Here is a 26,987-nt window from a genome sequence, read left to right as displayed (position 1 = left end):
TTTTGCTAATGAATATAAATCAATGGTTTAAAAAGCCAGGAAAAGAAAACCTTTACAACTAGAAACTTATTTTAGAAATAGTAATATAATAAAATGTGTCCAAATTGGCCAAAAGTTTATACAAATGCTTTAATAACAATTTTCCTATTTATCCACACCAATACCAGCAGATTTTAAGAAAATAACAATTATGAAAATCTGATAGCATTAATGATTGATTAAATTGATCTGACTTGCATATATCATATATATACACACATATAACTGTCATAATTCTCAATTATGCATAGCTAGGCAGCTTCATCAATGCAATAAAATTTTTAATTCAGTACATGCCAATAGTAGCTTAATCAAGATTTGATTATTGGAATTCACTAAAAATGAAAAAAATTTACCAATAACACTGCAGAATAAATGCTCTGCCACATTTTTGTAGCACTTTGAACTCCAGAGATCAAAATACTAATTCTGGAAATGTGGTCTTCAGTGTAGATGACACCAAAATTATTAATTCTAATGTGCTTATATTTTATGTAAAACATGTGGACTGTGCACAAATGTTTATCATGAAAGTGTGGCATGTACTGGCAAAATCTTTGTATTGGCATGTTACAGAGAAGGGACTAAAGAAACTAGGGGAAAAAAACTTTAATGAGATTCTCCTTTTAATGATGAGGCTTCTTCTCTGGGTGAAGATGACCTGGCCGTTCATTTCTTTGTATTATCAGAGCTAGAACTACTCTGACTATACTGATCTGCAAAAGCAGCTTTAGATGCAGGGGGTAATTTAGTATTCTCCTTAAAGTCTGAGATCTCCAACAGTTCATTCCAAATACTGAGTATTGCTCTGATCCACATTTTTCTATTATAGCCTGGTTTTCTTATGGCTGTTCTTTTTGCTAGTTGTTTCTCTTTTCCTTTTTACATTTATCTTTTCCCCCCGTCTTTCTTTGTCAGGGGGAGGTAAAAATTACTGCATAACATGCTGTGCAACCTCCTTGGAGACAGGTCAAGGTTTTCTGGTGGAGGTGCTCTTTCTCACATTGCACATCATTCTTTTGAAAGCTTCAGTACCAGAAGGTGCAGACAGTACAATCCCAGTATTCCCCATCAGAGGATGGCTTCAGCTGCTGCTTCAGCCTAGTGGGGTTCTTCTTATCTGCTATAGCATGGCTAAAAATACCTCATCTGCATTTTCTTTTCTTTTTTTTTTTTGCCTATTGGGGGGCAATTGGGGTTAAGTAACTGCCCCAGGTTACACTGGTAGTTTGTTGTGTGTGTGTGTGTGTGTGTGTGTGTGTGTGTGTGTGTGTGTGTGTGTGTGTGTGAAGAGTCTGAGGCCAGAACCGAACTCAGGGTCCTCCTTACTCCAGGCCGGCACTTTACTCACTGTGCCACCTAGCTGCCCCCCTTATCTGCATTTTCAATAATATCCTTTATACCAGGTCAATTAATGTTCCTGAATTTTAAGGAGAAGAAAAGTGGGCTGTGTGGGAGGTAATGTCTTTTGCAATAGGCAATGGCAAGGGTCTGCATTTATAGAGAATTATTTTTAATCCTTCCTCTTACTGCTACAAAAAGTTTTAGTTTGTTTTGGAAAAATTGAAGTTAGATTTTAGTCAACTAATAACTCTTGCTGTTTAGGCAGTAAACAGATAAATATCTTTTAATTGGCATATAGTGAACATGGCTGATTGAGTGCTTTATTAATTGAATTTCTCAGCAGTGTCATGGTAAAAACTTGATGCTACCACCAGATGGCAATGTTATTATTCTTGATTTCTTTTTTCCAGAAATGAGGAAAAAGAACTGAAAGGACTTTTAATTTGCTTGTTCCCTTTATTAGCTAATAAATTTCTTAAAGAAACCTTTTAACTAATCTAAAACCATTAAACTGTGAATTCATTATACAATTGCAGGTGTAGAAGAAATTTGAATTTGAAGAAAATCGAGAAATCTGCATCCCTTTGCCCTGTCACTCCCTACCTAAAAGACATTGGATATGTACTTGGATTCTTCATTTTTAAAAAATTGACATAATAATTAAAATTATCGAGAGTAATTGTAGTGTATTGGAAAGTACACTGGACTTCGGATTTAGAAGATTTGGTTTCGAGTTATAGCTTGACAGTTTACTAGCTTTGTGACCATGGATTAAATCACAACCTCTCTATAATCCCCTCCTTTGTAATAAGGAGATAATAATTTGAGAACTAGTTCTACCTCCCCCTCAAGGTGCTAATTGGGAAAGTGATTTGTAAGCTATAAAGTACTTTTTCTTTTTTTGGAGGGGGGAAGGTAGGGCAATTGGGGTTAATTGACTTGCTCAAGGTCACACAGCTAGTTTTTGTTTTAAGTGTCTAAGGCCATATTTGAACTCAGGTCCTCCTGACTCCAGGGCTGGCATTCTATTCACTGCGCCACCTAGCCATCCCTCATAAAGTACTTTTGAAATGTGTGCTATTGTTATTTCCAATTTTGAATTTTTCTAATTCCATTTATCTGTATTCCTCAGACTTTTTATTTTTAAAAGAATATCTCATATTTGTGTGAGGCATTATAGAATTATTTTCTCTTCTAACACACACACACACACACACAGTATAACTCTGGGAAAGTGACTTAACCTCTTGATGCCCCAGGCAGTTCTCAAAAACCTGCCTTAGCAGAGGGAGTTTCTTCATCTGGGAGTTCTTATACTAGTAGAACCATAGTCATTCTTTATTCCTCTTTTCTATTCCCATTTGAACTTAATGAAAGTGTTTTAAATTTATATTAATTGGTGCCTTTTCTCTGGGCAGCATGTAGCTAGATCAACTTATTTGGAAGGTTTCTGTGCATAGTTTTAACATATATGTGTGTAGAAAGATCACCGAGATTGGCACTGATTAGAATCTAGCTTGAAAGTTGGATCTTTTGATTCTGGCAGACATACAAAATAGATGCAAACATATGGTATGAAGGGCTGAGGCCTGGTCTTGCACATCCACTAACCCTTTTGTTTTTGCCTCAGACTTATTTGTATGCCAACCAGGGAGCATCATGGAAGATGAGGGGAACCTTGTCACCCTATTCTCTACATGACTCTATTTGGAGAGTCCATGAAATAGTATTGGGGGTGAAGCCAAAACCATGGATTTAACAACAGTTAAAAGGAATTTTCTAACCCTAGATCACATAGTTGTCTGGATTTAGGGATTGAAAGTTGGCACCAGGAGATAAACTGTCAAAAGAAGAGAGCTGATGTATTCACCCCTATCATGGAACAAATTGTTTGTTTTTTCACAATTGAAGAATAAGTATTTCAATACTTCAGCAATCTGTGATTGTCACTGTATGTAGTCTATTCACCAATGCAGGTCATTAATCTCCCTATGCTTTAGTGGATACTGTTCATGTATTATTATGACTGAAAAAAAATTCTTTGTTTGGTGACCAGTCTTCTGATCTTAGCTAAATTGGTTCTCAGACAAAAGATATGCACTCCTTTGCTAGACCTATGCTTGAAGCCTTCACAGAACCTGATAAAACTTATGTTCTCCTGTCAGGGACCCAGGGTTATTTTTTCCCCTATATGATACATTGGAATCGGTTTTTAATGGAGAATAAATATAAACAAGTATTGCATGATGATAATGATGATGATAACTACACTTAAGAATTCAGTTAGGGAACCAGGTTACCATTTTGAGCTATGACTGGAGAAAGTAGCACTGGCTTATGAATTAGTCATAGAGCCACAGAACCAGTAAGTCATAATGTTTTAGAACTAGAAGGAATCTCTCATCTTGTCCTATTCATTTATTTTATAGATGAAGAAAAGGAGCTCAAAGAGGTGGAAAGTAGCTGATAATAGGAATAGTTAAAAACCTGTGGGCAGAAAGTCAGATATAGAGGGGACTTTGGTTCTAGGAAAAAAAAAAGATAGCAAGCTTTAGATAAAAGTAGTCTAGTACCCTGGATAGCTCCTTAGGTGAGTTGTTACTCTGACTTTGGAGATTTTGCACCCAGCACTTAAGGCTGTTTAGTTGGTTCCATTCTTGATAGCTTTTCAAAGAATTTCATTCTTTTCTACTTTTTTTTTTCTCCTTGGAAATCAGACCCATTCCTTATGAGAACTTTGAGGTGGAGCATTTCAAAGAGGGCCATGTCTTTTGTTCTGATAGGAGACTACGCTGTTTTGCTCATGTTCTTTGGAAGTACTCCAGACTGCTAGGGCATAGTAGAGTATCTTGTTCTTTTCATCAAAGCATTCACGTGGTTATTTCCTGGTCTGATAGGACTGCCTCTAACAGTGAATCTGCTGTTGCTGATGATAGCCGGATCTTAGTCAAAGAGGCATATCATGCAAAGCACTCTGGCCCTGTAATCTGAAATCCTGAATTGGAAACTGGATTTTGACCTTGGGCAAGTTATTTAACCCCATTTGTACCTTAGTTTCTTAATTTGTAAAGTGGACATCAGAATACTTGTATTAGCCACCTCATAGGATTGTGTTTTTAAAAAAAATTAATTTGTTTTAAATTTTCAACATTCATTTCCACAAGATTTTGAATTCCAAATTTTCTCCCCACATCTCCCCTCCCCCACCCCAAGAATGCATGCATTTTGATTATCCCTTCCCCCAGTCTGCCTTCTCTTCTATAATGCCCCCCCCATACTCTTCCCCCTTATTTTCTTGTAGGGCAAGATAGATTTCTATACCCCATTGCCTGTATATCTTATTTCCCAGTTGCATGTAAAAACAATTTTTAACATTTATTTTTAAAACTTTGAATTACAAATTCTCTCCCTTCTTCCCTTCCCCCCCACCCTCATTGGGAAGGCAAGCAATTCAATATAGGTTATACATGTGTAGTAATGCAAAACACTTCCATAATAGTCATGTTGTGAAAGACTATATTTCCCTCCATCCTATCCCACCCCCCAATTATTCTATTTTCTCCTTTGATCCTGTCCCTTCTCAAAAATATTTGCTTCTGACTACCCCGCCCCCAATCTTCCCTCCCTTCTATCATCCCCCTCCTCCTCCCCATTGTCTTCTCCTTTACTTTCCTGTAGGGTAAGATATCCATTTGAGTGTGTATGTTATTCCTTCCTTAAGCCAAATCTGATGAGAGTAAGAGAGCAAGGTTCACTCATTCCCTATCACCTCCCCCTGTTCCCCTCCATCTTGAAACTTTTTTCTTTTCTCTTTTATGTGAGATAATTTACCCCCCTTTTATCTCTCCCTTTCTCCTCCTCCCAATATATTCTTCTCTAACCAATTAATTTTATTTTTTAGATATCATCTTTTCATATTCAACTCTTCCTGATTCTCTCTCTCTCTCTCTCTCTCTCTCTCTCTCTCTCTCTCTCTCTCTCTCTCTCCCTCCATATATATGTGGGATATATTTTTCCTTCAAATACCCTAATGCTGAGAAAGGTCTCATGAGTTACAAATATCATCTTTCCGTGTAGGCATGTAAACAGTTCAACTTTAATAAATCCCTTATGATTTCTCTTTCCTGTTTATCTTTTCATGCTTTTCTTGATTCTTGTATTTGAAAGTCAAATTTTTCTATTCAACTCTGGTATTTTCATCAAGAATGCTTGAAAGTCCTCTATTTCATTGAATATCAACTTTTCCCCCTGAAGTATTATACTCAGTTTTCCTGGGTAGGTGATTCTTGGTTTTAATCCTAGCTCCTCTAACCTCTGGAATTCTATATCCCAAGCCCTTTGATCCCTTAATGTACAAGCTGCTAGATCTTGAGTTATCCTGATTGTATTTCCATAATACTCAAATTATTTCTTTCTGAATGCTTGCAATATTTTCTCCTTGACCTGGGAACTTTGGAATTTGGCTACAATATTCCTAGGAGTTTTCCTTTTGAGATTTCCTTCAAGAGGTGATTGGTGGATTCTTTCAATGTCTATTTTACCCTGTGGTTCTAGAATATCACGGCAGTTTCCCTTCATAATTTCTTGAAAGATGATGTTTAGGTTTTTTCCCCCTTGATCATGGCTTTCAGACAGTCCAATAATTTTAAAATTAACTCTCTTGGATCTATTTTCCAGGTCAATGATTTTTCCAATGAGATATTTCACATTGTCTTCTATTTTTTCATTCTTTTAGTTCTGTTTTATAGTATCTTGATTTCTCATAAAGTCATTAGCTTCCATTTGCTCCATTCTAATTTTTAAGAAAATATTTTCTTCAGTGAGCTTTTGGACCTCCTTTTCCATTTGGCCAACTCTACTTTTTATGGCATTCTTCTCGTCATTGACTTTTTGGGATTCTTTTGCCTTTTGGAGTAGTCTATTTTTTAAGGTGTTATTTTCTTCAGTTTTTTTTTTTTGGGTCTCCTTTAGCAAGCTGTTGACTTGTTTTTCATTATTTTCTTGTATCACTCTCATTTCTCTTCTCAATTTTTTCTCTACTTCTCTTACTTGATTTACAAATTTTTTTTTTGAGCTCTTCCATGGCCTGAGACCAATTCATCTTTTTCTTGGAGGCTTCTGATGAAGGACTTTGTCTTTGTTGGCTTCTTCTGGTTGTATGTTTTGATCTTCTTTGTCACCAAAGTAAGATTCTATAGTATGACTTTTTTTTATGCTGTTTGCTTATCTTCCCAGACAAGTACTTGACTTTCTAACTCTTTGTCAGGGTAGAATTCTGCTTCTAGTGCAGGTGGGAGTGGATTTGGGTGTACTGTCTCAGGCTTCAGGGGTTTTGTATCATCTGCTTGATCCCCCACTATCTGTCATCTCAGAGCTTTGGAAGCAGCTGTGGCTGCTGCTGCTGCCGCCCTGCCACCCCACTGGCCTGCCACCTTCACTGCCCCAGGGCTGGGGCCAGACCCCAGAAGGACCACTCTCTTCTTTCACCCAGGTCCCACAGAGTTTTCCCACTGATCTTCTATGCTGTCTTTGGCATTTTTGGGTTGAGAAGCCTGGAAACTGCCACAGCTGCCAGTGATTCAGTGCCCTGAGGTCTGCTCCAACCCATTCTGTGCTGGCACTCCCCACACTAGACTGTGCTCCACTCCCAGCCCTGTGTGATATACCCTTCTAGGCTGTCTTAGGCTGGAGATTTGCTTCACTCTGTCATTTTATGGGTTCTGTAGTTCTAGCATTTGTTTAGAGTCATTTTTTTTACAGTTATTTGGGGGAGAGCTCAAGAAAGTCCCTGTTCTTACTCCACCATCTTGCCTCATAGGATTGTTGTGAGTAAAACACTTTATCAATCGTGTGATGTAGTGAAAAGAGCACTGGATTTTGAATCAGAAGACATGGTTTTGAATATTGGTTCTGTTACTTCTTTCCTTTAAAATTTAAGGTAATATGGGGTGGCTGGGTGGTGCAGTGTGGAGCACCAGTCAGGAGAACCTGAGTTCAAATCCGGCCTCAGACACTTAGCACTTGCTAGCTGTGTGACCTTGGGCAAGTCACTTAACCCCAATTGCCCTGCCCTCCCCCCTACAAAAAGCAAAAAAAAAATTAAATTTAAATTTAAAAATTAAAAAAATTAAGGTAATAAAAGGAATAATATGGGTAAGAGTGGTGTAGTGAAATGAACACTAGACTTGGGAACATCTTTCTGGGACTCCATTTCCTAATCTACAAAATGAGAGGATGGAATTGATTGATCTCTAAGGTTCTTTCTGGCTCTGAAGCCTATGGTCACAAGAAAATAGATATAGACTAGAAGGGACCTTAGAGGCTTTCTAGTCCAACTCTCTCATTTTACAGATGAGGAAACTGAGATACAGGGAATGAATTACCCAAGGTTCTAGGTAGTTACTGACAGGAGTGTGATTTTTTTACCTTAAAGTACTATAGTTTACTATGTGAGCGATTATTATTACTAGTTGAGGGGCACTGTTGGTAATTGAAAATAATTGATAATTCTTTCAAATCATTTATATTTGACCCTAGAAAGCATCAGTAGCTTTATCTTCCTAATTCTGTTTTTCTTTAGCAAAGGTAAATTTATTTTTAGCATTAGCTAAATTTGACAGCATGCTGGGCAATGTAGGTATAATATCCTTGATTGGAAAATTGTCTGTGAGCTTCTAATCTAGTCCCCTGATTTTGCAGATGAAGAAGCTGAGGTTCAAATTTAAGTGACTTGCCCAAGGTCACACATGTAGTAAGCATCAGAACTGAGAGCTAATTGTATATGTATTCGTATTGAGGACTTGGCTACCAGGGATTTCACAATACTTCATATAACATCCTTTTAAATCTTTGTCATTTTTGTGAGTCCAGAGAGGGGAGAACCCTGTGGAACTGTGCCTACTTTTCCAATGGGGAGACAGAGATATCAAAAGATTTTGTTTTTGTCATTACGTGGGTAGTCAGTGATACAGTCTTCCATCTACCGTGTTTCCCCAATAATAAGACCTATCCCGAAAATAAGCCCTCCCCTTACTGTGTAAGATTCCTCTAAAATAAGCCCTCCCCTGAAAATAAGCCCTATTGAGATTGCTACTGTAGTGAAGGTGATTCCCTGTGCTACACGCTACATTACGGTACCCTCTGTATGCACCGTTCCCTCCCCCCCGTGAAACGCACGCCGCGCTCCGAGCTGCATCCAATCAGAGCTGCAGCAGTGAGTGCATCATCCTGTTCTTCCCCAGTGATTTGCTTATTGAATAAAGGTACATTTTTTTTGTTCACATTTACCTGTTTATTAAAATTGCTGTCAATGTTCATTAAAATCAGCCCTCCCCTGAAAATAAGCCCTCTGGTGTTTTTCTGTCCAAAAAAAAATAATAAGACAGTGTCTTTTTATCGGGGAAACATGGTAACTCTCTATAGTGCTTTTCCTCTACTACACTGTGCAATTTCTCTCACTCTTGTGACAAAAAGAGGTGGTCAGTGTAGTCCCTGACCTCTCTTCCAAATGTGAAATTTTGTAATTCTGTGAAAAGCAATGTCAAATACAACAGAGCACAGCTCTGTCCTGAGAGGCCAGGAGGAGGGGCACATCATTCATTAAAGCGTGTGTTATTTTTTCCCTTTGAAATGCTCCAAATTTTCTCTTTATTCCTTAACAACTGTCTTATATGTATGAGCATAAAGCGTGGGTAACTCACCCTCAGTATTGATGCCTACATTCATTTTCTTCAAAGTATATGTTCAATTTAAAAAATTCTGTGGAAAAATACTGAAATGTATGTGAAGTTCTTTGTCCACTCATAAACCTGTTCTAGAAATCTAGGCTGGTATTTATAATGACCATCGACAAAGGACGAAAAGCAGATAGTGAATAATTTAGATCTCTACCCATCCACACGTTCTCATCCTGTGAGAGGTTATGGCGATTCTTCTTTAGGAACTCTTCATCTACACAAAAATCCTACCCGGGAAATCTACCCCCAATACTGGGAGCCTTCCTATAGATCTCTTGCTAGCATGCAGATACCAGTGAATCCCGCAGAATGTGCCCTGGTCATTTCTTGTTCTTGCTGCATGACCAGACCTCCTTCTTGTCTGGTTACACATCTCTAATGATATTCTTTATGCAACTTCTCCTGAACTCTTTGTTGTTGGCCATGGGCAATCGACTCATTCCCACAATACACTTCTTTATGGCTCTTGGGATAGCCTGTAACTTTAACTCTTTGGAAATTGCAGTATGCTGTGACTCACATTCATATAATAGAAGAACATCAATATTAAAAAAAAAGGTGTACTTTTTCTCACAGAGAAACTTGGGCTCATTAAAAGCACGATGCATTTTCTCAAAGACAATTCAGCTTGCCCTATTCCTCCTCTTCAGATCATCCCATGTTCAATGACTATTCATAAGCTATATACTGATGGACTGGCTCTGTTAAGGATACTCAAATGCTTCCTTCTACAAGAGGTCTTTCCTGACTTTCTCAGTTGACAGTGTTCCCACTAGTTACTTTGTATATATCTTGGAATTGCCTTTCTAGGCACAGTATGTTTCCCACAAGTAAGTCATTGAGGTGAAAGACAGTTTAATTTTTATTTTTGTATTTTCTAGCACCTTTGCACAGATTCCTAACAAGTGCTCATTGAATTGGAAAGAATTGAACTGCACAACATAACTTGGACAAAAGGCATTTTTTTCATTTATGGGAGGTGCTCAGCATAAAGTTCAGATGGAAGGGGGTTTCCCTTTAGATGGTTAGGGCTCCCAGGCCCTCCTACTTGTGGATAACATGGTACTGATAGTGTCTGGGATTCAGGGAAAATTGCAGAAACTCGGAAAAAAACCAGGTAAATATCACATTAACATCAGTTCATATAAAATAATCAGCAAATCTGTACTGAGTGCTGGTCTTAGAATTTTGCTGTGTGCTTGTGGATTGGGGGAGGGGAGGATATGAAGGAATCCTTTCTGTTATCTCCCTTTTCTTTTTTAGCTGAGCTCTTCCTCAAAGAATCAACTTAAATACCATCTCTTCTGTTTAGTCTTTCCTGACAGTAAAGTCAGAGACATCTAGATGGTCACTAAATAGAGTACTGGGTCTGGAGTCAGGAAGACATGAGTTCAAATTTGACCTCAGATACTAACTAGGTGTGTCACTTAATCTCTGTCTGCCTCATCTATCCCATGGTTGTGAGGATCAGATAGGATTATTCAGTGCTTAGCACAGTGTCTGTCACATACTAGGTATTAAATAAATACATGTTTTCTCTCTCTCCCACCCTCCCTTCCTCCCTCCCTTCCTCCCTCCCTTCCTTCCTTCCTTCCTTCCTTCCTTCCTTCCTTCCTTCCTTCCTTCCTTCCTTCCTTCCTTCCTTCCTTCCTTCCTTCCTTCCTTCCTTCTTCCTTCCCTTCATTCTTCCCTCCCTCCTTTCCTCCCTCCCGCTCTTCCTCCCTTTCGTTCTTCCTCCCTCCCTCCCTTCCTTCCTCCCTCCCTTCCTTCCTTCCTTCCTTCCTTCCTTCCTTCCTTCCTTCCTTCCTTCCTCCCTCCCTCCCTTCCTTCCTTCTTTCCTCCCTTCCTTCCTTCCTTCCTTCCTTCCTTCCTTCCTTCCTTCCTTTCTTCCTTCCTCCTTCCCTTCATTCTTCCCTCCCTCCCTTCCTCCCTCCAGCTCTTCCTCCCTTCTGCTCTTCCTCCCTTCCTCCCTCCCTCCCTCCCTCCCTCCCTTCCTTCCTTCCTTCCTTCCTTCCTTCCTTCCTTCCTTCCTTCCTTCCTTCCTTCCTTCCTTCCTTCCTTCCTTTCCTCCTTCTCTCCCTCGCTCCGCACCCTAACATCCTCCCTTCCCCTTGAAAACCCCCAAATCAAAATGATCTCTTTCTTGTAATTCTTGAAGCACTTGTCTGGTCTCCCTTTTCACTTCTTTCATTTTCCCTTGTATCATAGTTACTTGTATACACATCATTCCCCTGTTAGATTGTAAACTCCTGAAGAACAGATCTAATAGTATATCTGTCTTTGTATCCCTAGCACTTAGCTAGATGTTTTTCCACAAAGGCAGGACTAGAATAAATATTGAATTTGTTATTGAACTGAATTAGAAAATTTAGCCTTTGTTCTTAAGAAACTTCTTAGTAGGAGACTCAAGCCTAAAGTTCTTAGAAGTCAAATAATTGGAAGTAAGCAATGTAACTCAGTACTGGCTTGTGCTGTGGGTAACCAGAGAAGTTCAGAAGATAAAATGAAGATAAACAAGCTTCTGGAAATTTCAGGTAAAGTGAATGAACCGATCTGCTCTGGTACAGCGCCACATTTCATGCAACATTATGGAAATAACCAGCTGTTCAAGAACTTGTGCATTGTGGAAACAGTCAAGAGCTTTGCAGTAATTTTCCTCATTATTCACTGTGAAGCCTTAAGGTAGGCCACCCTTCCTCCTTTTAATTCTCAGATGTACCTGGACATTGTTGGCAATGCTGTTAATTTAGGGTAACTGGGACTTTTCCCCAGGGCACCAACATTTAAAGCAACACTTGTATTCTTTCAGTGAAGTAGGAACAATTGAGCTTAGCACCTAATTAGCAAGAATAATTTAATTATTATGAGAAACTTCCAAAGGAACATTTTCCTCTTTTTCTCTTCAAATTCCCAGTTGCCTAATCTTCTCTATGGCTCAGCTCCCACTGAGGTGGATTATTCAGCAGTGTCCTGCCAATTTGCCATAGGGAAGGGTCTTCTGGTCTCTACTCTGACCTAAAATTGTCTTAAAAAGTTTATTTGAAGGCATATTTTATGCTACTTGCTATGGGCATAAAAAGCGCTAACCAAAACTCTGATGCCCAGTGACCATCGCCAGGATTTGTGACAAGTTAGGAAGATTCCCTCTTCTTGGGGAGCCTACTCTGGATATGCTGTGGGTGCTGTGAAGACTGCCTGTGCCTGGAAATGTCCACAAATAAACTTCCTCATCTGGTGAGTCAACTAAGGGTGGGGAAGTTTTCTACTTTTATGTTTATTGGAAAGATGGGCAAAGATTTCCTTCATGCTGAGTCATCCTTCGACACAAGTATGGGAATAGGGGTTGAAACTTTTGTGGGGGTGGTAGACAGATTTGAGAGGATGATTCTCTAGCTTCTTCAAAAATCCCTCAACGCCCATGATTTCCAGGCCCTGCACCATCCTGGTTTCCCTTCCTTGGATATACCTCTGATTGCTAAAATGTGACAACCAGCACTGAATATAATGCTCCAGGTCAACAGCCAATCAATCAACAAGCATTTATTGAGAGTCTATGATGTGCCAGCAACTCTGTTAGACATTGGGGACATACATATAAAACAAATGAAACAATCCCTCCTCATAAGAAACTTAGACGTTTTTGAAAGCAACATGTTGAATTCAAAAGGAAAAGCAAGCCTCTATTTGTACAGGCCCTCGACAGTGCACATGGATATGCCCACTCTGCCTAATGTTTGCTAAGCCTAGAGCAATAAAATAAAATAAAATATAATAGAAGAAAGAATGGTAGAAAAAAAGCAATATAGACTGGCACCATATTGCAAAGGACTCTAAATGCCAAATAGAGGAGCTATTAATAGAAAAGGCAGAGAGGAGTTAAGGGAGCCTATTATTCATTGGACATCATGAGAAATTGGGATTTTGGTTTCTTTAGCCAATTGCATTGTTGCAGTATCAGGTTATTTTGGTAGTAGAAAATCTCAGTTTTTATGTCAGTTGGCTATCACTAAAGGTAGAATGCTCCCTATCACTTCAATGGATTGGAAGACTCACTGGAGGTCTTCTAATAATAGCTAGATATCCATTTGTCAGAGATATTAAACAGTTGATTCTCATATGAATACAATACTTTGGGGCTTCTCTGCTACACCGCAGGAGGCTCATTATTTGGGTATCTTCATTCCATAAGTTTCCATTAGCTTTGGTATCAGAGAGGCAGAGAGTGGGGCCATGAACTCCCAACTTTCATTTAAGGGGGAGACTCATCTCAAACATCTCTTCATTTCTGACCTTTTATGATGGGGATTTGTTCTGTGAAGTTTGGATTCAGTCAAAGGGCCGCATTTGAGGACGTAGAGGGTCACATGCGACCTCAAGGTCTCAGGTTCCCTACCCCTGGTACAGGTTAAGTTTATATTCTAAAAAGGAGACAAGTAGTATATTTAAGGATATTCACAGGCAATGAAGTTTATATATGTAAGTGACTTGCCCCTCATCACAGAGCTAGTGTTTTGTAGTGTGTGCATACACATACACACATACATGCATGTATATATACATATACTATAATAAAATATATCTGTATTATATATGCATATTATATAGACATATCTATATCTATGTATATATAAACAAACATATGCTTATATGTGTGTATATATACATATATATGCTTATATACACTCATGAGTTCATTGAGTATTCTTATTTGTATATGCATGTATGTCTGTGTATCTATGGCATGTATGTATATAAAATATATGAACATATATTGACATATGCAAAATACATATGCTGTGTGTATACTATATATACACATCTATACACATTATAATATAGTTATTATACTTGCAATATACATGCACGTACATATATGTTATATATTTATTATGTACACACAAAACTAGTTGTGTGATCATAGGCAAGTCACACACACATATGTGTGTGTGTATAGCCTTGTCTTAATTGCCTGTACTGTATTAGGCACTAATATGATCACATATTTGGGGCATTATTCATAGCACACATTCCAATGTTTGCTGTTCCCCAAGGTCTTGTCCTCTTTTCTTCTCCATCTACACTCTCTGAAGCTTATGTCTTCATATGAAGTCATGTCTTTACTATATTGAGCCTCCACTATTCCAACCACATCTTGAAAATCATGTTAGGTTTTGGCTGTCCCATTTTAAAAGGGGCATTAGCAAACAGAAGCCCATCCAGAGGAATGTGAATGTTAAAGGGTCTGGAAACTATATCATTAAAGGGATGATTGAAGGAGATAGGGAATTTTCTGGCAGCACGGTGGCACAATGGCTAGAGCACCGGGCTTGGAGTCAGGAAGACTTACCTTCCTGAGTTCAAATCTGGCCTCAGACACTTACCAGCTATGTGACTCTGGGCAAGTCACTTAACCCTGTTTGGCTCAGTTTCCTCATCTGAAATGAGTTGGAGAACAAAATGGCAAATCACTTCAGTATCTTTGCCAAGAAAACTCCAAATGGGGTCATGAAGAATCATACATGACTGAAAATGACTAAACAACAAAAAGCAATCATCCCTTATGACCTTGTCAAATCTCAAATCTCACACTTCTGTCCAAGGATGACTCAGAATTAAGAGGATATTTTTCCAACAAATATAACAACAGTAAACCTCCTTTGGATAAACAAGTTTTGAAAATGAAATACATATACATATATGCATACATATGTATACATGTGTATAAACAAGTTTCTAAAGATTGAATATATATGTATATATGCACAGGTTCAGAAATTTGTTTATTTTTATCTCCTGTGAATTCCTTTGGTTGCCTATACCACACACTTTTTTATTAAGTTACATTGCTTAGGGGCGGCTAGGTGGTGCAGTGAATAGAGCACCGGTCAGAGTCAGGAGGACCTGAGTTCAAATCTGACCTCAGACACTTAACACAAAAACTAGCCATGTGACCTTGGGCAAGTTGCTTAACCCCAATTGCCCTCCAAAAAAAAAAGCAAAAAAAATTTACATTGTTTACTTCTAATTGTTTACCTACTGAGAACTTTATGAGTGATAGTAGGACTTGGGCTCCCTACTGAGAAACAAACACCAAATTTTATATCTCAATTCAATGACAAAGTATATACAACAGTGAAATCAGAACACTGCGACTTACAGTCTTAGTTGCTTTGAAGCCCTAGGAGGTTAAGTGACTTGTCCAGTGCCCCACAGCTATGTTGGAGAGAGAGGATTCAAATGCAGATCTTGGTTGTAATCTTACCTCCTTTGCCTTTTGGTATGTCATATTCTAAGTCCTCTGCTGCTTTAACATGGAAGTCATTAAATCCTGGGTGATCTTGACTGTGTTTTCACAATATTTGAATTGTTTCTTCCTGGCTGCTTTTGACATGGGAGCTCTGGAATTTGCTTATAATATTCTTGGGAGATTTCATTTTGGGAACTCTTTCAGGAGATGATTGTTGCATTCTTTCTATTTCTACTTTACCTTCTGGATCTAACATATCGGGGCAGTTTTCCTTGATAATTTCTTGAAATATAATGTCTTTCATCATGGTTTTCAGGTAGTCCAATAATTCTTAAATGACTTCTTTTACTAAGAGACGGGAGTAGAGGCTAAATAAGCTGAAGTGGTAAAGGAAGGATTGCTTTTTAATAGGACTTCCCCCCACCCCCCATTAATCCAAAGCATGTAGGTATTTATTTTGTGATAAGTTAGGCTGCTTGTGTTACAGTGAGAATTCAAAGCCTCTGTTGGAGGCTCCACCCAGAAGGCAACACTTTCTAGCTGTCTGTGGTCTATAGTTAGGCACAGTTGGAAAATGTTACGTTCTAACTGTATTCTAGCACTGTCTATGATACTTTTTATCAAGACTGTAGCTACTTAGCAGTGTCTGCTCATCTGTACTGTGCCTTATCCATAATAGTAGTAAGTACTTGATAATCCTTTTAAAATTGGTTTTTGGAACAATTGCCAAATCCAATAAGATGGAATTTAATAGTGATGAAGGTAAATTAGAAATGGATTAAAACATCAACTTCATGATGATAATACACACACATGATCAGACAAATATTTCCATGAAAAAATCTGGAGGTTTTAGTAGGCTCAATAAATCAACAGTGTGACATGACAGGCAAGAATGCTAATGCTGGGCTCCATTCAGAGACATGGCATGCAGAACAAGGACAATGATAGTGCTGCTATAATTTGTCCTGGTCACACCACATCTTGAGTATTTTTTTCAGTTTGAGACATCGAATTTTAGAAAGCCATTGATAAGCCAGAGTCACACCAACCAGGATGATGAGGAGACTGGATGCTACATAAAGAATTGTTGAAAGAAATAGGATTGTTCAACTTGAGAAGAGATGACTTGGGGAGGACGTGCTCTCTTCGGTAATTTGAAGAGAATACCTGTTGGGTCAGTAAGGGCTGAACCTTTTCTACCTGCAAGGAGGTAGAACAAGAAGCGACAGGCAGAAACTGCAGGGAAGACAGAGGACTTGTGAGGTTATAGTGTTATGATAGATATGAAAGCGCTTTGGACAGCTAATGGAATGAGGCAAATGGAAGGCATTAAGAGTGATGGAAGGATTCACAATGGAATTCTGATGATGATGTTTAGTTTAGGCTGAAGACTTTGGCAGCAGGGCCTGGGACTTTGGGGCCTAACTAAGAAGAGAAGATGGCATGAATCCATGAAGAAAATAACCTGGAAAAGAAGATTTGACAAAGGAGTGGTGTTTGAGAGTAGAGACTATATACCAAGGCTATTTAATCTATTTGATGAGAGGAGGCCTGAAGGACTGAGGAATAATTCTGGGGTCTCAATGACCTTAAAGGGTCTGGGTTTGGGCTGTTGGCCAAGACTCTTGTAAATCTATTTTTTTTTTGACACTGTAGTGGTAGGAGGCAGAGGGAGGGAGGGAGGGAAGAAGGAAGAGAGACAGAGACATAGAGAGATAGAGAGACAGACAGAAAGAGAGACAGAGACAGACCGTGAGACAGAGACAGAGAGACAGGAAGAAAGAAAGAGAGGAAGAGAGAGAGAGAGAAAATATAGCAAAGTGTTATCTACAGAAGCCTCTAAAAAGGAAAAACTCCCTTTATAATGGGTGGTAAAAGAATTTTCAAATTATCAGTCTTTCTAAGAGGGGAGACCAAAGGGAAGAGTCAGTATATATCATAATTCATTCTTTTCAGCAGTCAGGTCATTATTCTTCTTCCTCAGGGAAGAAAGGATTCTAATCTCCCTTCCCCAAGATCATAGAAAAACTATTCATAATTTCTGGTAAGAATTGGTACAACTTAAGACCCTCACCAATAAATCAAAAGGAGGACTGACGTCTCACTTGTAGGGAAATGTAGCCAGCTGTGGGGGCACCTTGTCAGGGAGTCAGAGGGAAGCCATGCATAGTTGTAGTCTGTTTTCCCAAAGCTGGAAAAAACAAAGTATTCCTTCACACATGCCGGTTGAAATTGAGGCAGAATATTTTTCATTCCATCTTTCAGAGAAACTGCACTTGAGGACAGGGTTGGGGCGGCAGCAGAGGAGCAAAGCAGGAAAGCCTGTGGAATTCAGCTCGTTCTCTAATTGAAATTCAATATCAATTGAATTCAAATCAATTCGACACATCCTTCTGAAGATACTGCTCCAATATTTTGAGCATCTGCAATGTCTTTTGGTCTTTTTAAAGGTCTGCTCTCCACTGATGCAAAGCACAACCTCTTTATAACTTAGCAGATGATCTCAGCGATTTTCTGGGGCCGAAAATGTCATCGCCCTGAAGCCACCTGAATGATGTGACAGAGCTTATTCAGGCTGATCCTTAGAAAACAAACTTATGGCTCAATGCCAGACCCACACTTAAAAAAATTAATTTAACATTTTTAATGAACAAAAATGTATTTTCTATCCCTCCCATTATCTCCTCCATCTCCATTAGGAAAAAAGAAAAACAAAATCTTGTAACAAATACGCATAGTCAAGCGAAACAAACGCCTGCACTGGCTGTGTCCAATAACGCACGTCTCATTTTGCATCTTGTATTCACCTTTGTCATGAAAACTTTTCAGCATTTGATTTTGCTTCATTTGTTTCTGTTCTTTCCATTTTTATTTTTTTTTTGGTAGTGATTGTACATGTTGTTTGCCTGGTTCTGCTTACTTCACTTTGCATCAATGCCTTAGTGTGTTTTCTCTGTATTTGCAATATTCGTCACTTCTTACAACATACGGCTACATCATTACATTCATGTGCCATGATTTGTTTGGCTATTCCCCCAATCAATGGGCGTTTCTTTTCCTCAGCTGCTACAAAAAGTACTCAAATAAGTGTTTTGATAAACATAAAACTTTTCTTTTTGTCATTGGCCTCTTTGGGGTGTACACTTAGGAATAGGGTCTCTAGGTCAAAGAGTAGGGACATTTTAGTCACTTTCTTTGTGTAACTCCCACTTACGTAAAAAGTCAGTCTTTCTGTAATGTTTGGATTAATCCACAGCTCCTTCACTTGTGGTTTATTTACACAAATACAGTCTTTTGGTCATATTGCAACTATGGCTTTGGTTAAAACACCCTACCTTTGAATGGCTAATGACAGCATTTACTCTGAACTGGTTTAAACCTTCCTAAAAGAATCTTGTTGGGTATAATGGATTAGTGGACCTTATAAATTGTACCTAGGCTAACAGTGATGCCAACACAACGAAACAAGAAGGAGCTATGGCTAATATTATCATCATAAAGGAATGCTGTTTTGGTAGCAGTTGGGTGAAATAAACTATTATTTCACCGAGGTCTACTGCTTTGTTCCTATTGAATTCCCTTTATGTACTTCATGTTGACCTTCTTGGCTTTGGGTCATTGCCATGGAATCCTTGTGATTCTTATCTAGTCCTTAAATGTGGAATATAAGAATAATGATAATAGATCCCATTTACGTGTTGTTCATTCATTTCAGTCGTGTCTGACCCTTCGTGACCCCATTTGGGGTTTTCTTGGCAAAGATACTGGAGTGGTTTGCCATTTACTTCTCCAGCTCATTTTACAGATGAGGAAACTAAGGCAAACAGGGTGAAGTGACTTGACCAGGGTCACACAGCTAGTAAATGTCTGGGACCACATTATATAGCACCTTAAAATTTTTGAAGCTTTTTATAGATGTAGAGGATATATTCTTGGGCTCAATTTCTCACAGTGTTTGGGTATAAAAGAGCTTCATTCATCAGAGAGAATCCATAGGGCTAACACTAAGGCTGTGTGTCTTGCTGCAATGTGGTGATGTCATTCGGTACCAACTCTGACTGGAAAAGGAGGCTCTGCAATGTGAGTGGTTTTAGAAGTGCTGTGAGAATCTAAAAATAAATGCTGGGAGACTGTTGTGGCAGAAAGTCAAGTAGAAGCAGTATAGTGCATGGGAACAGACAGAAAAGAGCTCACCTGAAGAGTGAGTGAGTGTTATGGTATGTACACCTCCAGCATTCCATCACCACGGTGACAATGGATGTGAGAGTTACGGCCAGAGGTTTCAGTGTTCATCCAGTCTGGAGGAACCAGTATTCTCGAATCTACTACACTGAGATGAAATGTCGTTAAACAGGGTGGCTTCAATTCTAAACTTCACTCGGGTGCTTTGAATTGGGGGCACAGAAAGATTAATGAAAAGTTTAATGGTATTCCTCTGGAGGTTTGGGAGATGATAACCACTTGTTTGTGACTGGAGAAGCTGTTTGTCATCTGATTCAATTAATTTTAGGTACTTTGTATTTCATTAAATGTCTTTCACTTTTGAATTCATGTGCCACTTGGCGTAGTCTGTCAAACAGAAATATGGGGGGTGTCTTGATATATGGTTTAAAATACAAGATTAGTTTGAATCTAGGTGGTTCAAAAAGTGTTGCTAGGCATAAATTATCTCATATGAGTCTCAAAAACAATCCAATTTTACAGGTGAGAAAACTAAGTTTTGGAGATATTTTAAGTGACTTTACTATGTTCCAGCAGCTAGTAAAACTTGGAGGGAGGATTTGCATCCATATCATCCTAATCCCAAGATCAGCATTCTACTCTCTACACCATCAGCTCCGGCTTCACATAGAACGGCTTTTAATTCGTTTCCTTGAATGCTAACTTGGACTTGCTTTCCTGTTCCAAGAGTGAAAGTGTCTCCGAAGGGACCTGTTAACTGCCCATAATCATCCACCCCCATCATCTCATTCTCTTAATGAATGGATATCTGACAGCAGGCTCTCAGGACAAATGACTGATTTAATCCAGCAGCTACAGAGATACCCACATATGTTATATGTAGAACTTTATCATCAACATGGTACATTCCATAATAGGCCTGAAAGCCACACTAAGTTTCAGGAAAATGCCCTATATTGTTATTCTATATACATTGCCCATCGAGTATGTGTGCTTTTTGTGCACATACATGTATATACAATATACACATACATGTGTTGTATATATACACACACATGTATGGAAATCAATGAGAGCAACACGCTCCAATGGATCTTGCTGCACACCCTTCTCTCACGCCTTGAACAAATCTTGTATTTCACATACAGGAGGAAGGGGAAGTTGGATCTCTTCCACTCCTTTACCACTCCCAAACTAGGTGATGTTTTCACAGAAAGTACGGAACATATAAAAGAGGACGTGAAGTGGTAAAGCATGACACTAAAGGCAAAGATAAGTCTATGTGCTATTGCCCCTTTATTAAGTATGAAGGAGTACTCTGATAGAATCTGAAGGGATGTTTTCCATTGGCTGACTGGAGACTGGCTGTGCCTTGATACCCCTCAAAGGACAAGTCTGTCAGCCTTAAGCATCAGTTGAGGCCTTTAGTGCAGGAAATTCCCATCCATCGGCTCTGACATCTTGCAGCAGAATTACTTAGCCGATAGGAGATACCACATCCATGAGGGAACAGACACATACTATTTAGGGAGATGCAGACACAGAGAGGCAGCTGAATTATTCAAGGCAGGAAGTAGCTTCAAGGAGCAGAATTCCTGGCAGTATAGAAGAGAACCGACTGTAGAGTCAAGGGAGAATGAGTCCTGGAAATTTGGAACTCACCTGTGGGGAGGAGTAGACTTAGGAAGCCTAGCTTACTAACCTGCCCAGCAAAGACGCTGCAGCCAATGGAGACCAGAGTGAGATCATTTTGAGGAGACAATGGCATTGCAGAACCAGAGGTGTGGCTTTCCTTAGCAACATGTGTTCCTCACTACCACTGTGTTCTAAGTTTATGCCTGTTCTTCTCACTGATGCTATGTGTTTTTAAAGATCTTGTGCCCCAGGTTTGAGGGGGAATATTTTATAGCTACTGTTCTTACTGTACCATCCTGGTAAATGTCTTTGCTTTGAGCTAATTGTGTCTATTAAATGATTATTAAAGTCAAGCTCACTGACAGGGGTTTGACCCACAAGGTACCCCGGAATCTGTGAAAACAGTTACTCCTTTGGGGCCCAAACTTGGAAACTTGTGAATGCTGAGTAGGGGGGAGAGGAAAGGTACTGTCGCACATTTATAAAATCCTAGGAAACAGGTTACTCCTCCTATGTGTGATTTAATGATCACAGCGATCACCATGAGAGCTGCTGAACAGTCTGCATGTTCATTCCCATGTGGAAGGAGCAGGTCTCTGTAGCCCTCTTATCAGCAGACAGCTGCTCTGTCCTGACAGGTGGCAAATGTTTGATGGCAGCAAGTACTACAGAAGATTTTGGTGGGAACATAAATTCTTTGTTTCTCTCCTCCAGGATCATAGAGAGGAAAGAGAGGTCAGAGATGGTTCACTGAATATGGAATGTACTGACATGTTCTACCCATGGCTGGGGAATGTCTGGTGGTTAGTGCAATGTTATTTACAGGAAGTAGGTAGAAGTTCATTCCACAGAGGGATGCTTGGCCCATGGACTCCTTTGTTCTAAAAAAAAGGACACAAACAAGAGAATTACTGAATGAATCTAACGTGTCAATGTGTTTCCCATTTCCCACTCTTTTGTATTCCTATGGTTGAGAGGCAGAAAAGAACTGAGGAGCAGTAGGTGTGACAGTCACAAACCTCAAAAAAAGATTGTTTTCCAAAATCATGGCAGAACATCAACAGCACCATCTTTCTTCTGTCTGCCAGGGGTTACAAGCATGGGTTACACCCGCTGCTTATGCTTTCACTCTGCTCAGCTGTAATCACAGTCATCTGGTGCCTTGCCTTGGAATTAGTGTCCTACTAGCCATGATATAAAAGCTAAATGTATTTATTTGACACAACATTTTATAGGCTCCGGATTCTAGCTTTCCCATACATGTATTTTTGTGCCAGGACCACATGTGTTATGTCATTTTTGATCACATTGTAAAATATGTTTTACAGGATGCAGGGCTTGTTAAGATGTTAAGTCTTTTGTAAATGAATGGGAAAAATCATAGAACCAATTTCTTCCATTAGTGGGAGTGTAGCAGCACAAGAAAATCAGTGTTTTGGAAACTGAGGATGTTTAAAATACAGGGAAATGGCTCTCCCTTTGCTGCATAACTTACTATACTGTGGCAGTTGGCATGAATTTGGGAGCTGATATGGCTCAGATTTATCTTCCCCTAAATATTACGAAGGAAGAAAAAAATGAGCATGTTCCTCTTTCAGCTCAAGGGTGATTAAGGTGAGAAATCCTGTACTAAAAATCCTGCGACAGGTGTGACTCAAGCTTGCTACTCTGGGCAGGCAGAAGAAAGAGAGGAAGGAGATGGAAGTTGAAGTGTTCTTTTTTACGTGTGCCTTCCTGACCAGAACCACGGGCCTTAAAGTGACGCATCACAGTTGTCCACTGGAAATGATGCTAAACCACTGAGGGCAAGGAAATGAATTCACCTTTTATTGCATCTCCAAATGACCCTGAGAGAAACTGTCCAGAATATAGACCCAGATGACTTTATGGGGAAACTAACTAAGTCCTCTTAAACAAAAGAAACAAATCTTGGGTGGTGATGAATCTTCCTGAGTCCCATGTGTGCATTCATCCTATCGGCTCCCCATTGCCTAGGATAAAATATACATTTCTTAGTTTGGCATTTAAGGTCCTCCACAGTTTGGTTCCCACTTAGCTTTCTAGATTTTTTCATATTACTCCCCCTCATGAATGCTACCTTTCTGACAAAATAGATTACTAGCTGTTGCCCAAACTTAATTCTCCATCTCCTTTCTCCATGCATTTGTCTAAGCTATTTCACAAACTCATCTCCCTCTCTTAGAATCCTTGTCTTTCTTCAAGGGCAAGATCAGGGGACCTTTCCCCATGGATGTAATTCTTGGTGTTCTTTCTCTCTCTTCAATTTTACATGTACTATATTTATTTATCTGCATGTTGTATCTTCCAGTAGCAGATAAGTTCCTTGAGAGCAGCTACTGGTTATTTTGTTGTTTGTTTTGTTTTTGTGTTTCCCAAGTCTAGCAAAATGTCTTTTACATTGTTGGTGCTTGATGTACTTATTAGTTTGGATTGCAGCCTGGGAAATGGAAATAAGTGTATGTTTATCATCCAAGGACTACAGATGTAGGAGGAGATAGTTTGAGGAAACAGGTAACAGAGTACTTGCTGGTTACTCTAATTCCTTGCCATTAACTGGCGTTCTTTTTGAAGTAAATGCCCTTTTGCCTTACTATGATGTCATTTCAAGTCAAGTCAAGTTGATAAGCATTTTTAAAATACTTGCTATGTGACATCTGATTAGGGATGGTAAGAGGAAGATTCATAGGAAAGTAGAGGCTCATGGAAAGTGGGTTTGAATGGTTGGGACTGTGTAGCAGCAAGCACCCCAGCGTCCCCAGGGTGGCTGCCAACACAGGTTCTTAGATCTGCTTTGATAAAGGAAAGCAACTCAAAATGGGTTAACAGGCTTACTTTAATCAGTCAAACATATATCATTTACCTATTTCAGGGGAAAAAAGGTCAGCACCCCGAACTTCAGAGTATACAGACAGAATTATCAAGACAGAGAAACAGATCAAGTAGACAGGTTTCCAAACTGTCCAACCATTACATCCATACCAAACCAACATCTGGGTTTTTCAAAGCCGGGGGGCTCTCAACAACGGCTTCCCAAAGTCTCATCTGATCAAATCACACAACACTTCTCAAAGTGAGCCCCAAAGCAAAGCCTCACATCAGGGATTATATAGCCTTCTCCTGGCTCAGAGAATGTAACAGCCTTCTGGACCCACTGGCCAATCAAAAAGTATCTGAAAAACAAAACTCCCACCCCAGGCTCCAGGTACACTTTAGCCTAGGGGCAGGGAAGATCTTAAAAATTTACATTCCCATTACAGACTGGGAGCTTGAATGTAGCAGTGGAATACTGTATGTTGTTCCAATTTTGGAGATGAGAAATGCTTGAGGAAGTTCTGTTCCTTGCCCTTGCTCCCAATGCTAGGAGGTGATAGGGCTAGGATTTATATCTAGTTTTTTTGACTGAGAGCTATATGCCCTCCTACTAAACCAACCAGCTTCTCACACATTGACAGCTCCAGCGCCTTTCATGAATGTCAAACACTGCCCTTATACTGAGTCTACACACAAATAGATTCAAGTAGCTTACTGTGATTGACTGCTTTTCATTGAATTGAACTGAACAGTCAGTCAATTCATTCAGAATGGCTTTATTATTGATTTGAATAATAAAGGGCATCAAGAAATAGAGAGTGGATGGATCATCATAAATCCATCTTCAAAGATCTGCCCATTTGACAGTAGGTCAGTAATATTACCCTCCCATTTTGTTTATTTTATCTAAAATATAACATGTCATATCAGATTGGGAGGAGTTTCAGTAAAGGGATGTTTCATATCTGGAGTTACCTGAGTTACTGATCATAACAATTCATATTTCTAGAACACTTTTAGGTTATAAAATGCTTTCTTCCCAGTAACCCTTTATCAGCCCCTTTCTGCAAATAGGCCAAATAAGACACAGAGAAATTAACCTGGCTTGTCCAGGGTTATACAGCTTGGATAAAGACTGGCTCATCCTCATACCTTCTGAACTCCAGGGGCAGGGGTTGGCACCTGAACTTAGGCCATTTGACTCCAAATCCTTGTGTATTTCACATTGTTTCATTCTGTTTAAACCTTTATGGCACACATTGTTTCTACAACTTTTTGATAGACTTCCCTTTCTGCTAAAATCAGGGGATTAAAAAACCCAAACAGTCCCAGTTTTTTTTTTTCCAATGCATCATTCTTTGGAAAAATTACCAAGAGTTATACCAACTATTAGTCTCTATTGCTTTTAAAGGAACTCTTCAGAGCCAAAGGAGGAGGGTTTGAGATGTTGTTAAGGGGGACTTGGTACTGAGAGTACTTTTTATCTGAGGAAACAGAACATTGCAGCGCAAACATATTCCTTTTGCACACATTTTCTCCAATGTTATTTTACCAGAAGGCTGATATAACTGTTTCTAAGTGTAAATAAAGCAGGCTGGGCAGCTCTGATGTATTTACCTTAGACTTTAAGACAAATAAGTTTATTTCCCTCACTGCCTTCTCACTTGGAGTGATTATCCAGCAGGGGAAAGAGCTTGGCATCTTTCCCATTGCCATTTGGTTTTCCTCTTTTCACACCCCTGATTCTCCAGGACCCATCTGTGGGGCCTAATGATACAAGAGGGAAATAACCCCGGTTTCCATTCCCCAGTGTTGGGATTCCTTTGATGTGTGTGGATTCTGGGCAAAACTAACCAAGATAAGTAACTGAAAAAATTCTGTTTTTTTTTAAACCTTCATGCTTTTGAAAACTTGCAAGTGCAAACTTTGAAAAAAAATCCTTCTTGGGGAAATGGTCCTTTAAGCTGGCGGGAATGAAATTTATTTAAAGCAGCACTCAGATTCTTTTATGAACAGAGATCAGAAGGTTTGACTATTGTTATGGATGATGCTTGGCTCTCCTATCTGTAAACACCATATTCTGCTTTTCTCTGTTTTTTTTTTTTCTTTAATTTAAGGGTACTCTTTCCCCCCTTATTTAATATGGTGACCATCTGGTTCAATTCAATGCAATTTGATTCAAGTCAATTCAGTTAATATGATGATGGATCTAGAGCTGGGAGGGAACTCAGAGGCCATCTAGTCACATTTTACAGTTAGAGAAACTGAGGCCCAGGGAGGCTAGCATAATGTCACACAGGCAGTAAAATTGAAAGGTGGGATGTGAACCCAGGTCTTCTGATTTGAGTCAACATTATTTCTCTTATCATTGTTAACACATTGCCTCCAATTCAGTTCCAGTTCAGTTCAATATATGGGTCTTACATCACCAATATAGCAGAAAGATAACAATGCAGAATTATAAAATTATGTAATCCCACACTTGGAAATGACCTTAGCTGAATGACAAAAACCCTCAACAAATCCATTATTTCCAAAACCCTTTATTAAGTATCTGCTACATATAAGATACTGTTCTGGGCACTGGGTATACAAGATGAAAAAAATGACAGTCCCTGCCCACAAAGAGCTTACATTCTACTGGTGGAATAAAACATGTACACAAATCAGTTTGATCAAGGTAAAATGTGATAGAAACAATGAAGAAATGAAGACAAGGTTCTCTCTTTTTTTTCATTTTTCAAATGCTTTATTAACTTCTGATTTACATCATTCATTTCCGCCAGATTTTGAGTTACAGATTTTCTCCCCGTTTTTCCCCTACCCACCACCCCAAAATAGCAGTCCCACAGGATTTCCGCTCCTCCAATCTGCTCTCTCCCATATTTTCTCTCATACCCCCTTAGACTTTTCCAGTGGATCCCTATGCCCCAGTGCCTGTATATCTTATTTCCCAATTACATGTAAAA

At 39.2% G+C, this 26,987-nt stretch overlaps 1 long non-coding RNA gene and 1 pseudogene across 1 annotated transcript in view; both read right to left on the bottom strand.

Annotated features, from left to right (window-relative positions):
* Positions 1 to 26,987, bottom strand: part of LOC138170373 (uncharacterized) — a 464,687-nt gene that overhangs the window by 254,553 nt on the left and 183,147 nt on the right. The gene's annotated exons all lie outside the window — the stretch shown is intronic.
* LOC138169874 (YY1-associated factor 2 pseudogene) lies at positions 649 to 15,673 on the bottom strand (annotated as a pseudogene).

The sequence above is a fragment of the Petaurus breviceps genome, unplaced genomic scaffold, assembly GCF_028583685.1.
Source record: "Petaurus breviceps papuanus isolate PSGF00001 unplaced genomic scaffold, PetGlider_PUasm1.0 38, whole genome shotgun sequence".
NCBI classification, from domain to species: domain Eukaryota; kingdom Metazoa; phylum Chordata; class Mammalia; order Diprotodontia; family Petauridae; genus Petaurus; species Petaurus breviceps.
This window is presented reverse-complemented; position numbering and strand designations above follow the sequence as displayed.